The sequence below is a fragment of the Anabrus simplex genome, chromosome 1, assembly GCF_040414725.1.
Source record: "Anabrus simplex isolate iqAnaSimp1 chromosome 1, ASM4041472v1, whole genome shotgun sequence".
Lineage (NCBI taxonomy): Eukaryota > Metazoa > Arthropoda > Insecta > Orthoptera > Tettigoniidae > Anabrus > Anabrus simplex.
This window is the reverse complement of record NC_090265.1, coordinates 517,135,424-517,148,776: the sequence shown is the minus strand read 5'-3', so window position 1 is coordinate 517,148,776 and position 13,353 is coordinate 517,135,424. Positions and strand designations below refer to the sequence as shown.

Genomic DNA, 13,353 nt, shown 5'->3' with positions numbered 1-13,353 from the left:
GTTTTAAGAAAGAAAGATGCAGCGAATGCGATAGTTTATATCTTATGACTACACTGTTTGGAACTCATAATCTCACCCACAATAGGATGAAGGAAATACGAGGTGCATAAAAGCGAGAATTCTCGTAGCCCGTTCCCTACTGTCGGTTGAGAAACTATGAGAATTCTCAGAGCTTGTCATTCATGTGGCACATCAGAAAATGAATCTGCATACAAATGTTGAAATACTTGACAATTGTCTCTAGGTGCACGAGTAAGATCACTCACTGTATATAGGTCGTTTGTGCCACATAGGCTATGAGATATGCCGTGCACTCTGTCCCCGGTCACTATTACCTCCAGACTATTTCGATTTTGTTGGATATCTATACAAAATGGGAGTTCAGAATCTGGTCAACGAGTATGGAAATATACAATTGCCCAGGGTTTTGAAAATCTAAGCACTGCCATGCACTGTCTCCAATAAAACCATCATACTCCTGAAAGCTTGCCAAACAAATCCTCTTTAACAGCTTCAATTGTTGAAGGAAAAAAGAAGCATCTTTTCCTTTCCATCGCATGGTTTTTGCTTGCACTAAACAGTTAATGGATTTTACTGAAACATACATCCCCACTGGAGCTTCAGCACTGATAGCATATCATTAGCAGAGACAAGAAGTCACATGAGTAATGGTTTAGGCAACTGAATCAAGCATAGATATGCTACATGCAATCAAAATTGAAGACATGCTTTAGTATCTTGATATATTTTCTGGCTGTGTATTAGCTTTTACAATTGAAATTATAGGTGACTATCTTATTTAAATCAACTGCAGTCATTTTTGAAGAAGCTTAAAAATCACTGAGCAAATGCTACCATTACCATAATGTAGTCAATGAGAAAACAGAAAGGATCTGGCTGATCCACATTTACTTCACATGGCACTTGAGCATAAAATTATTTAATTATGATATGTAACTCAATTCTTACAACATACTGGTAACACGAAAAGAACTGATAATGCTCCCTAAATACATATTAATGAGAGTGAATGTACATTTGATCTTAACTGATCCTCCTTTATTGACCAGACTATGAAATAATGCAGGATACTGTCAAATCCTTCTTGCATTGGAGTATTGCATAATAGCTTTAAAAAAATCATTATCTAATATTCTCTTCTCACAAAAAGTATGTATTTCTTTTCAATCTTATAATCTTATAAAATATCACAGGAAGTCTTTATGTATGAAAATTTTCTTACAACAAGACCTCTAGAACGAGTGCTTGTATATGATGTTTATGGTTATGTGTTTTAATGATATGACATGATAAAATATTTCAAGATTGATCTTTCATAAGACTTTTAATGTTGTGTTTTATAGTGTTCTGTACTTTACTTTTTTGTTTTCAAGGCTGAAAAAGACCCAATGGGGCCAAAACATCTAGCTGTTATGTAACTTTACTGTGTTTACATATAGTCTGACATGGTGGTAAATTGGTTCCAGTCACACCGGTCAAAAAAAATTCTCCATTACAATGTTGGCACAGAGTAGGAACCAAAAGCCTGGATTCAATTCCAAACCTCTCTGGAGTGTTCATATGGAATGTGGGCAAATGATGCTGTTGATGGCAATCTGTCCATTGAATGAGGACATAATGTCTTGAGCACACCCCTTGGTATATTTTGACAGAAATAGGCTATGTGCCGACATCAGCTTTCACCCTCTACCTGCCTCATCGTCATAATCCCACATCCAGACTCGCAGGTCACCCATGGGCGACAAGTACAAAGAATTGACCAGGTGAGCCGAATATGTCCTGGACACTCCTGGCATTAAATAAAGCCATATGATAAATAAATAAGTTGTACAGCTTACATTGATGACATGCCATGAAGATGTTTAGTACCGAGCATAACTAGGAACCAAACTCTGAAACTTTTCCTTTCCGAGGAATTGATCTGGCCACTGTATAAGCATGATACATCAATCTGTTCTGTTGGCACAGTTACTTACCAGAGAAAATAATGTTTTCATACTCAAAGAATTATGTATGTAGCATCCAGCAGTTATAGATCTAGATTTCCATCCAATATTTTACCTTTCGTATCTTATATCACGTAATTACAAATTAGTGAAGTTATATGAATGACAAAATTTAAAGGACAAAATAACAAACTTCAATCTTATAATGGAACGCAGCATTACAGTGACCCACTTCTTAAGGGTACAACATAGAAACCTGTCCAGTAGATGGTTGGTAAATGAAAAGCAAAAGCAACATTTCTCAATCATACTCTTATTTATGAAATTAAAAAATTAAAAAAATATTATCAACAATCCTTCATCATCAATTTTGACTACACACTCTCCAATGATCAACATGTTTGACTGCTATGAATTTGTACTTTTTTTTTTTTACAACTTGCTTTACGTCGCACCGACACAGATAGGTCTTATGGCAACAATGGGACAGGAAAGGGCTGGGAGTGGGAAGGAGGCGGCCGTGGCCTTAAATAAGGTACAGCCCCGGCATTTACCTGGTGTGAAAATGGGAAACCACGGAAAACCATCTTCCAGGCTGCCAACAGTGGGGTTCGAACCCACTATCTCCCGAATACTGGATACTGGCTGCACTTAAGCGACTGAAGCTATCGAGCTCGGTATATTGTACTCTACCACTATGATCAATGTTAATGTAATGGAAAGGAACACAAAACTGAAAAATCAAGTCATATATAGAAAGCTATGAACATGAACAGAAACCCATAATAGGACGAACATAATGACAGCCCCTGACAAGCTGTTTCTGCTTCCCAGTTTCATCAAAAGAGCACTAATTGAGAGGCAGCTGTGACAGATCTTCAATCTTGATGTGGGAAGTGTACTAAGATAAGAAGTCATATCAATAGACCTTTCTGTTTTTTTGCTTTTCATCTATCTGGCTTCCTTCTCATCTTACATTTCCCACGTCAAGGATGAAGATCTGTCAAGGCGGCCCTTCAATTAGTGTTGAGGCTGCTCCCCTGATGCAGCAGAAATGAGCATATCAAGTAAGGCAGGAGGACTGAGAAGATATGTGAATGTAGAAGGACTGAGATTGATGTGAACAGAGCCTGTCTATATGAAGATGGTAGTGTATGAAGAAATGGAGATTGCCCTCATCCTTTTATGCTTTAATGTTCGTGTCTCTTCTTTCTACTGCTCTCCCTTCCAATTCTGTATACTGGACTTGATGGTCAATCTTAAAACGAACAACAACTAATATAATGGCAAGTAAATAAAACGTGGTCTGCCTTTGTGGTGTAGTGATTAGCGTGATTAGCTGCCATCCCTAGAGGCCCAGGTTTGATTCCCGGCTCTGCCACGAAATTTTTAAAGTGGCACGAGGACTCGAACGGGGTCCACTCAGCCTCAGAGGGTGAACTGAGTAGAGGGGATCCGATTACCACCTGAGCCATCCTTGAAGTGGTTTTCCGTGGTTCCCACTTCTCCTCCAGGCAAATGCCGAGATGGTACCTAACTTAAGGCCGCTTACTTCCCTCTTCCTTACCTATTCCTTCCAATCTTCCCATCCCTCCCACAAGGCCCCATTCAGCATAAAAGGTGAGGCCGCTTGGGCGAGGAGCTGGTCCTCCTTCCCAGTTCTATCCCCGACCCAAAGTCTCACGCTCCGGGACACTGCCCTTGAGGCGGTAGATGTGATATTCCTTGCTGAGTCCCAGGGAAAACCAAGCCTGGACGGTAAACAGACTAAGAAGAGAAAAGAAAAACATAAAATATGGCAGGGAGAAAAAAGTCCCAGGAACATAACTTTCAATTTTTAAAATCTCACATGCACAGACCATCATGTCCTCGAGAGAAAATGCATGGTGTACTGAATTTTCATGATCATATGAAACTAACTCTCTATTTCTAGGATAACAACAGTATCAACTCCATACAATGTCTCTTTGTCATTTGGCATGGTAAGACAGTGAGAGAAATTCCTCATGAAGAAAGAGGTTTCATGTTAATTCCTGGTCATGCTTTATTTTGTAACAAATATTTCTGTAGTTGTCATTAATGCTTTCACGGCCCATACTTAAAGAGATGATACTGTATAGGCTTTTGGGCTCATGCCGTGTCAAGAAAATACGGTGTAATTCTTAACGTTTCGCAGGAAACTGTGCTCTGCGTCCTCAGAAGAAATCTCGACTGTCCATGAGAAATGCTTCTTAAACAATGACACTTTTAAATTTGGACTTTATAATAGAAGTGGAAAATGGTACATTCATTCGCCACCAGATGGACCCCAGGACGCTAGCGTTCGAAGCGGAAGCTGACTGAACCATCACACTGGCTACAGGTTACAGTAGGTGTAAAAGAGGGAGGGGAAGGAAAGGAGGGAAATGTAGAAGACAGGTGGTCTGATGTTCTAAGGGGAAGGAGATTGCAGGCTAAGGGCTCTATTCAGGATCAGAATTCAGAACAGATGTCTGTGAGAAATTGGTACGAGTCACTCCAGGTAGAACAACAGGGGGACGATGAGGAATAGGGAACTGTTGTTGAGATGTGTGGAAGTAGGAAGGGAAATGATAGGAAAGGGAAATGTAGAGTAGAGGATGGAAAGAGACAGGTGGAACAGGGTCATGGGAAGGAGAAAAGGGAGGAGGAAGTAGCTTCTGCAGCTATCAGGAAAGATACGGCTGATCAGGAGGGGAGGGGATCAAATGAGGTGGGTAGGGTTGAGGCTCTGGTCATGGGGGATTCTATCGTTAGACATGTGGGGAAAGTGTGTGGAGGAAAGGGAACCAGGGTGGAGTGTTATCCAGGAATTAGGTTGAGGCAGATGTTGAGGAAAGTAGAAGAGAAGGAGGAGGTGAAGGAGAAGGTGGTAGTGTTTCACGTTGGTACCAACAATGTAAGGCAAGCAGGTATAAGTACCAACATAGTTGGAGATGTCTGGGATCTGGTAAATGCAGCACGGGTGAAGTTTAAGGAAGCACAGATTAGTATCAGTGGAATACTGTGTAGGAGGGATACTGACTGGAGGGTGATTGGGGATTTAAATGAGACTATGGAGTGGGTATGAGGGAAACTGGGAATGGAATTTCTAGATCCTAATGGGTGGGCAGGAGAGCAGGAGATAGGGATCTGCGCTCAGATGGCCTGCACTTAAACCTCAGTGGTACGTATAAGTTAGGAAATTTGTTTGGTAGGGTAATAGGGAGGTACATTCAGGGAAACAGGGTGGCCTGGTGAGCGGTGATAAGGGAACAGGGAACTGGAAATCAAGTAGGGATGACATAAAAATGTTAGTGTTGAACTGTAGAAGTATTGTAAAGAAAGGAATAGAATTCAGTAACTTCAGAGATATATATATTTACCAGATATTTAATAGGAGAAGAATCATGGCTGAGAAATGATATAATGGATGCAGATATTTTTTCACGGCACTGGAGTGTGTATCGTAGAGATAGGATAGGAATGGTAGGAAGGGGAGTATTCATTCTCGTGAAAGAAGAATTTGTAAGCTACGAAAAGTTAAAGATGACAAATATGAAATTCTAGGTGTAAGGCTCATTTCTAAAGATAATAGGCAACTCAATATCTTAGGAGTGTACAGAACGGGAATGGGTAGCGGTGACACAGATTCAGAATTATTTCATAAGATAATCAGCTATGTGGGAAATGACATGGAAAGGAATGTGATTGCAGTGGAAGATCTGAATTTACTAGATGTCAATTGGGAAGGAAATGCGAACGACAGGAAGCATGACCAACAAATGGCACATAAGTCAATATGGGAAGGAGAGCTGGTTCAGAAAGTGATGGAACCTGCTAGAGGGAAAAATATCCTGGATCTGGTGCTGGTAAAACCAGATGAGCTCTATAGAGGAACCAAAGTAATAGATGGTATTAGTGATCATGAAGCTGTTTTTGTCGTAGTTAAAAATAAATGTGATAGAAAGGAAAGTCTTAAAAGTAGGACTATTAGGCAGTACCATATGGCTGATAAAGCAAGCATGAGGCAGTGTTTAAAAAGTAACTATGATCAGTGGAAAACGGTAAATAAAGATGTAAACAGACTCTGGGATGGGTTTAAAGCAATTGTTGAGGAATGCAAAAACAGGTTTTTACCTTTAAAGGTGGTAAGGAATGGTAAAGACCCACCTTATTATAATAGAGAAATAAAGAGACTAAGAAGGAGGTGCAGATTGGAAAGAAATAGTTAGAAATGGCTGTGGAAGTAAGGAGAAACTGAAGGAACTTACTAGGAAACTGAATCTAGCAAAAAAGTCAGCTAAGGATAACATGATGGCAAGCGTAATTGGCAGTCATACAAATTTTAGTGAAAAATGGAAGGGTATGTATAGGTATTTTAAGGCAGAAACAGGTTCCAAGAAGGACATTCCAGGAATAATTAATGAACAAGGGGAATGTGTATGTGAGGACCTTCAAAAGGCAGAAGTATTCAGTCAGCAGTATGTGAAGATTGTTGGTTACAAGGATAATGTCCAGATTGAGGAGGAGACTAATGCTAAAGAAGTATTAAAATTTACTTATAACAATGACATTTACAATAAAATACAAAAGTTAAAAACTAGAAAAGCGGCTGGAACTGATAAGATTTCAGGGATATACTAAAGACAATGGGTTGGGATATAGTACCATATCTGAAATACTTATTTGATTATTGTTTGGTTGAAGGAGCTATACCAAATGAATGGCGAGTTGCTATAGTAGCCCCTGTGTATAAAGGAAAGGGTGACAGACATAAAGCTGAAAGCTGAAAGGCCAGTAAGTTTGACATGTAAGCTTTGGGAAGGCATTCTTTCTGATTATGTTAGACATGTTTGTGAAATTAATAACTGGTTCGATAAAAGGCAGTTCAGTTTTAGGAAAGGTTATTCCACTGAAGCTCAACCTGTAGGATTCCAGCAAAATATAGCAGATATCTTGGATTTAGGAGGTGAAATGGACTGTATCGCAATTGACCTGTCTAAAGCATTTGATAGGGTGGATCATGGGAGACTACTGGCAAAAATGAGTGCAATCGGACTAGACAAAAGAATGACTGAATGGGTTGCTATATTTCTAGAAAATGGATTTCAGAGAATATAGGCGAAGCTTTATCTGACCCTGTAATAATTAAGAGGGGAATTCCTCAAGGCAGTATTATTGGACCTTTATGTTTTCTTATACATATAAATGATATGAGTGAAGTAGTAGAATCAGAGATAAGGCTTTTTTGTGGATGATGTTATTCTGTATAAAGTAATAAATAAGTTACAAGATTGTGAGCAACTGCAACGTGACCTCGATAATGTTGTGAGATGGACAGCAGGCAATAGTATGTTGATAAACGGGGTTAAAAGTCAATTTGTGAGTTTCACAAATAGGAAAAGTCCTCTCAGTTTTAATTACTGCGTTGATGGGGTGAAAGTTCCTTTTGGGGATCATTGTAAGTATCTAGGTGTTAACATAAGGAAAGATCTTCATTGGGGTAATCACATAAATAGGATTGTAAATAAAGGGTACAGATCCCTGCACATGGTTATGAGGGTATTTAGGGGTTGTTGTAAGGATGTAAAGGAGAGGGCATATAAGTCTCTGGTAAGACCCCAACTAGAGTATGGTTCCAGTGTCTGGGACCCTCACCAGGATTACCTGATTGAAGAACGGGAAAAAATCCAAAGAAAAGCAGCTCGATTTGTTCTGGATGATTTCCGACAAAAGAGTAGCATTACAAAAATGTTGCAAAGTCTGGGCTGGGAAGAATTGGGAGAAAGAAGACGAGCTGCTCGACTAAGTGGTATATTACATGTTATAAACCTCATATTAGGTCCGTATTGAAAATTTAACAGTTCAACAATGATAAAGGTGTTTTAATTTATTCCACCTATTCAATACTTATATTATCACGTATAGTTGTTACATAATTAAATTCTTAGTTACATGGGACATGTTTCGCCCTCATTTAAGGGCATCTTCAGCCTAAATACAATAATCAAAAATACAACTAAATTAAAAGTGGAAGTTAAATACAATCATCAAAAATACAACTAAAATAAAAAGTGGAAGTTAAAAGTTTAGTCTGTTCTTAAAATACACATTAGTAACAAAAAAAAAATCCGCTAACTAAAATTCAACGCAACTTAAAAGCCTTACTTAAAAGATCCACATCTCTCTTTACTGAACAAGAACAATTAAAACTTGTCAATATGAATCCTAGGCTCCCGGAAACTAGAGCTATGCCCAAAATACATAAAAAAGATATTCCGATTCGTCCGATTATCAATTGCCGTAATTCTCCCACGTATAAAGTCTCCAAATACATTCACAATTTTTTGAAAAGACATTACACTTTTAATAATAAACAACCATTAAGAAATTCCATTGACTTGTGTGACATTTTGCTTGGATTTGGCGTACTACCAAACCAGATGATGTGTTCGTATGACGTAGTGAATATGTTCCCGAATATTCCGACAGATAAAACTGTTAATATCATTCAAGATAATATTTGTAAACACAGTAATCTTAGTAAAATGGAAGTAGAAGAATTCACTAGATTGTTGAAGTTCGTATTAGACAATAACTACTTCACATTTAACAATAATATTTATAAACAGAATGGATTAGCAATGGGTGACCCAATATCGGGCATCCTTGCCGACATATTTATGGATTCAATCGAACACAATGAAATAATAGCAAAAATTAAAGGAATAGATTTATGGTTGAGATATGTAGATGATACATTTGTAATCATAAACAAAGATGTCACTAATAGTCAAGAAATCTTAAATAAATTAAATGAAATCGAACCTAATTAGAAATTCACGAAAGAGGACGAAGTCGATAACTCATTGAATTTTCTAGATATAACAGTTACGCGTAAGGTTAACACTTTTGATTTCCAAATATTTAGAAAACCGACACAATCATCTACAACTATAAACAATTCCTCTTTACACCCGAGTTCACATAAACAAGCATCTTTTCACAGTCTAATTTATAGAGCATTTAGAATCCCTCTATCTCCCATGAATTTGAAGAAAGAATTAAATTATATTAGATAACTCGCTAAACAAAATGGTTTCAAAATAGAAATGATCAACAAATTAATCAATAAAATTAAGAACAAATTATCTACGAATCTGATACCAGAAAAGACAAAAAAAACTGAGTATGCTACATTCACTTTTAATAATCCAGCTATACACCAGATTACTAGCGTATTCAAGAAACATAATTTTAATATAGTTTTTAAAACTACTAATACTAACCAGTCCATATTCTTTAATCATAAAAAAGTTAATTATGATAAGAATCGTTATTTAGGATCGGGAGTATACAGACTTAAATGTACTCAGTGTAATTTTTCATATGTTGGACAGACTGGGAGAAATTTTATGACAAGATACATGGAACATGTTAACGCGGAAAAACATAGGAAATACTCAGCGATGAGTTTGCATATGAGGGAGACTGGCCACAGATTTGAATCCATAGAGAAAGACTTAACGATAATTAGAAACATACAAAAAGGAAGAATGCTGAATGAATTAGAAAGTTTATACATCTATTTAGATCAGACGTACAATAAGCAAAAGAATCTCAATGAAACCACGGACAATAAAAGTATGTTACATGAATTAATGCCGAAATTATTAAAGTCAGTTAGTTCGAATAAATTTAGGATACCTAATATATTTAATTCTTCAAACCCTAATACTCCTCCCATACCTACAGATATTAGGCCTACTTCCAGCAATGCTGTTGACTCCGCCCCTTTGTCAGCCTCGTCACATTTGACTCCACCCATCCTCTCCTCCCTTCCGCACTCCCCTATTCCTTCCCCTCCGAGTTCGCTACCGCCTCTGCAGCAGAGTTATAACACCAGACTTAGAGCCAACAGACGGGCAGCAACCAACTCAACAGTAGTTAAGAAATAACAACTTCCACTTACATGTAAGTCCTCATCTGTTTCAAAATTATGTAAGACTGAATTCTCTCCTTACGTTCAGTTCCTTATTTCTTCTTTTCCTTGTCTTACAGAAAACTTATTTCTGCATCTGTTGACATTTTCTGGCAAGGATTCAGCCATTTTATTACCTACCGGTGCTAACGGCCTCTTACAATTTTTCAATAGACGCTTCTGCCTTACTTACTACGAATTTCATCAGCGGCCTTGAAAAGATTGTATTCATGACAATCAAGTTTATGCTTGTGTACACGCCCTCATGTCGTTGGCTTTTTATTACTACCACTTTGATTTTCCAATATTTTATATGAACTGTTTTAATTCGAATTTTAATAGAAGTTTTAGTCTCCGACAAGATTATAGTTTAATCATAAGACAGTTTTCCATTAGCATTATTTTATCATTTTTCACAATTTTATTGTTCTGAATTTTAAGAACAGACTAAACTTTTAACTTCCACTTTTTATTTTAGTTGTATTTTTGATGATTGTATTTAACTTCCACTTTTAATTTAGTTGTATTTTTGATTATTGTATTTAGGCTGAAGATGCCCTTAAATGAGGGCGAAACATGTCCCATGTAACTAAGAATTTAATTATGTAACAACTATACGTGATAATATAAGTATTGAATAGGTGGAATAAATTAAAACACCTTTATCATTGTTGAACTAAGTGGTATATTCCGAGCTGTCAGCGGAGAGATGGCGTAGAATACATTAGCAGACGAATAAATTTGAGTGGCGTCTTTAAAGTAGGAAAGATCACTATATGAAGATAAAGTTGGGATTCAAGAGGACAAATTGGGGCAAATATTCATTTATAGGAAGGGGAGTTAGGGACTGGAATAACTTACCAAGGGAGATGTTCAATAAATTTCCAATTTCTTTGAAATTATTTAAGAAAAGGCTAGGAAAACAACAGATAGGGAATCTGCCACCTGGGCAACTCCCCTAAATGCAGATCAGTATTGACTGATTGATTAATTATTAATTTCATACAGGAGGAGAGTTTGAAAGGTGCCATAAGTCCCAGGTAGTACTTCATAAACTTTTATCAGACTTATTTCATTAAAAAAGTAATAATTGATTTAATAAACTCGAAATGCTGAACTTTGAAGGGAGTTTATTGTCAGCAAAGTAGTCACAATAATCTAGAGATTCGTAAAATTTAATAAAGACGGTAGCAGTTGAAAGAGAATGGGTAAGCTCATTTAACACACAGTTTGTGCGAGATCAAGGTAGCTGACAGCCAGCCATTCAGATAACGGGAGGCGAAGATGGTCAAGGTCACATTCCTTGGAGGCTACTTCAATAGAAAGAGGTAGTTTAACACTAATCCTGTTTACAAACAAATGACAAGAGTCGGGAGCAGTAGAAGGAGGCAGAAGTATGAACAGCTGAGCAGCAAAAGATAATACCAGTTAGGTGAATCTTTTTATTCCAGATACATAATCTAATTGCATAAATGTTTTTATTTGTGTAAATAATCTGTACCATAGGATAATCATCAAGAAAGCTTGTGAAGAAATTAATGCGTTTGATCTGTGTATTTAAAATGTATCCAATTAGTCTGTGTTACGTATCATATAACGTGATTGCGATGTCCATTATGGAATATCTTCACCATGGAAGCGGGGGCCTACAGAATGCAGTAGCAACCAATGATTCTATAAGGTAAAGAAAATGTTGAATTTTTTATCTTTGTAATTAGTAATGACAGTGAGCAAAGCGTCGTCTGTGTAAGTTAGAATGATAGATTAGCTATTAGGTAAAAACTGAATTCACGTACCTAATGAAAATGAAAACCTACAACCTGTTTTCCAGCCATTGACAGGGTCAGGGATGTAATGAATGAAACAGATATAGGCTGTTAGTACGATGGGGTCGTCACTCCCAAAGTGATTTATTAATGAATGATAGATGCTATGAAATGAGAATGGAGAGTGTTGCTGGAATGAAAGATGACAGGGAAAACCGGAGTACCCGGAGAAAAACCTGTCCCGCCTCCGCTTTGTCCAGCACAAATCTCACATGGAGTGACCGGGATTTGAACCACGGTATCCAGCGGTGAGAGGCCGACGCGCTGCTGTCTGAGCCACGGAGGCTTCACGTACCTAATAATAATAAGTAGAATTTATAAAATTATGATCATAGTCCACTTAAGAGATTGGTCCAGTCAGATTTACGATTGGGATTTGAATGTTTTAAGCTCGCATCGTGGATAAGATAATTCTTGTGCGTGTCGGTGTCAATTTTCACATGTGTTTATAATCTGAGAGTCTGACGTCTATCAGAATCAAACTAATAGTCATTTGTTTGAAGGAGAGTTACCACAACAATAATAATAATAATAATAATAATAATAATAATAATAATAATAATAATAATAATAATAATAATAATAATAATGAGAAGAAGAAAGTGTCAAGTCAAGTTTGTCACAACATACTATGTCTTTATGGTTTGCAGTTACTTTCTTATATTTGTTCACGGTGACTATATACGACTATGATAAATAAATAACCGATTAGAGGCAAAAAAATAAATAATTATGAGGTAATTATAACAATCTTTTTGAACGTATAATGAATTAAACTGAGGTAGCGTATGATAATTAAGTAATAAAGTATAGTACTGTGTATTTGAATATGATAATGATAATAATAATGATGATGATGATGACAACAACAACAACAACAACAACAACAACAATAATAATAATAATAATAATAATAATAATAATAATAATAATAATAATAATAATAATAATAATAATCCTATATCAGAAGTTAAATTGATAGATTCGTCATTATCCGAGGATTTGAGTTGTAGAACTTAAAATCTACTGTGTAGGCAATCCTGTCTTGAGTACATAAGGAGTAATGCTGCATTGGTAAACATGGAATTCATGGCTAACTTGCATGAGATGATGATAATTGAGATGCATATGATTATGAGTCCAAGTGAGAGGTAGAAATATTAAGATCACAAGCATAAAATGACATCCCTGGGTGTAATTAATAGGTGAAATATGAAGATAGAGCCTAGAATGGCCACGTCATGAGGAACAAATGAAATTCGTCCTTAAGGTATAGCAGAAGACTTGTGAATATGATGTAATTAGCTCAATGAATTGGAGCTCAAGGCTACGCTAATAAATATGTGATAAAAAAAATAAAAGAGATGTTGAATATGCCAGTAATTATCAGGGATAACAAGGTTCTAGATGTACCTACATGAAAGGCAATACTACAGTTATCATGGACAAAACTAATTACGTATCTAAAACGAAAGAATTATTTAACAACAGCATGTTTACAATAATCAATAAAAATCCTACACAGAAAATTCAGAGACAATTAAAACGAACATTAAAGAATATATAATTTCCTTTTACA

The 13,353-nt window shown here is 36.7% G+C and overlaps 1 pseudogene; it reads left to right on the top strand.

Moving 5' to 3' along the window:
• LOC137501081 (uncharacterized) overlaps nt 1-13,353 on the top strand; it is a 58,190-nt pseudogene that overhangs the window by 36,514 nt on the left and 8,323 nt on the right.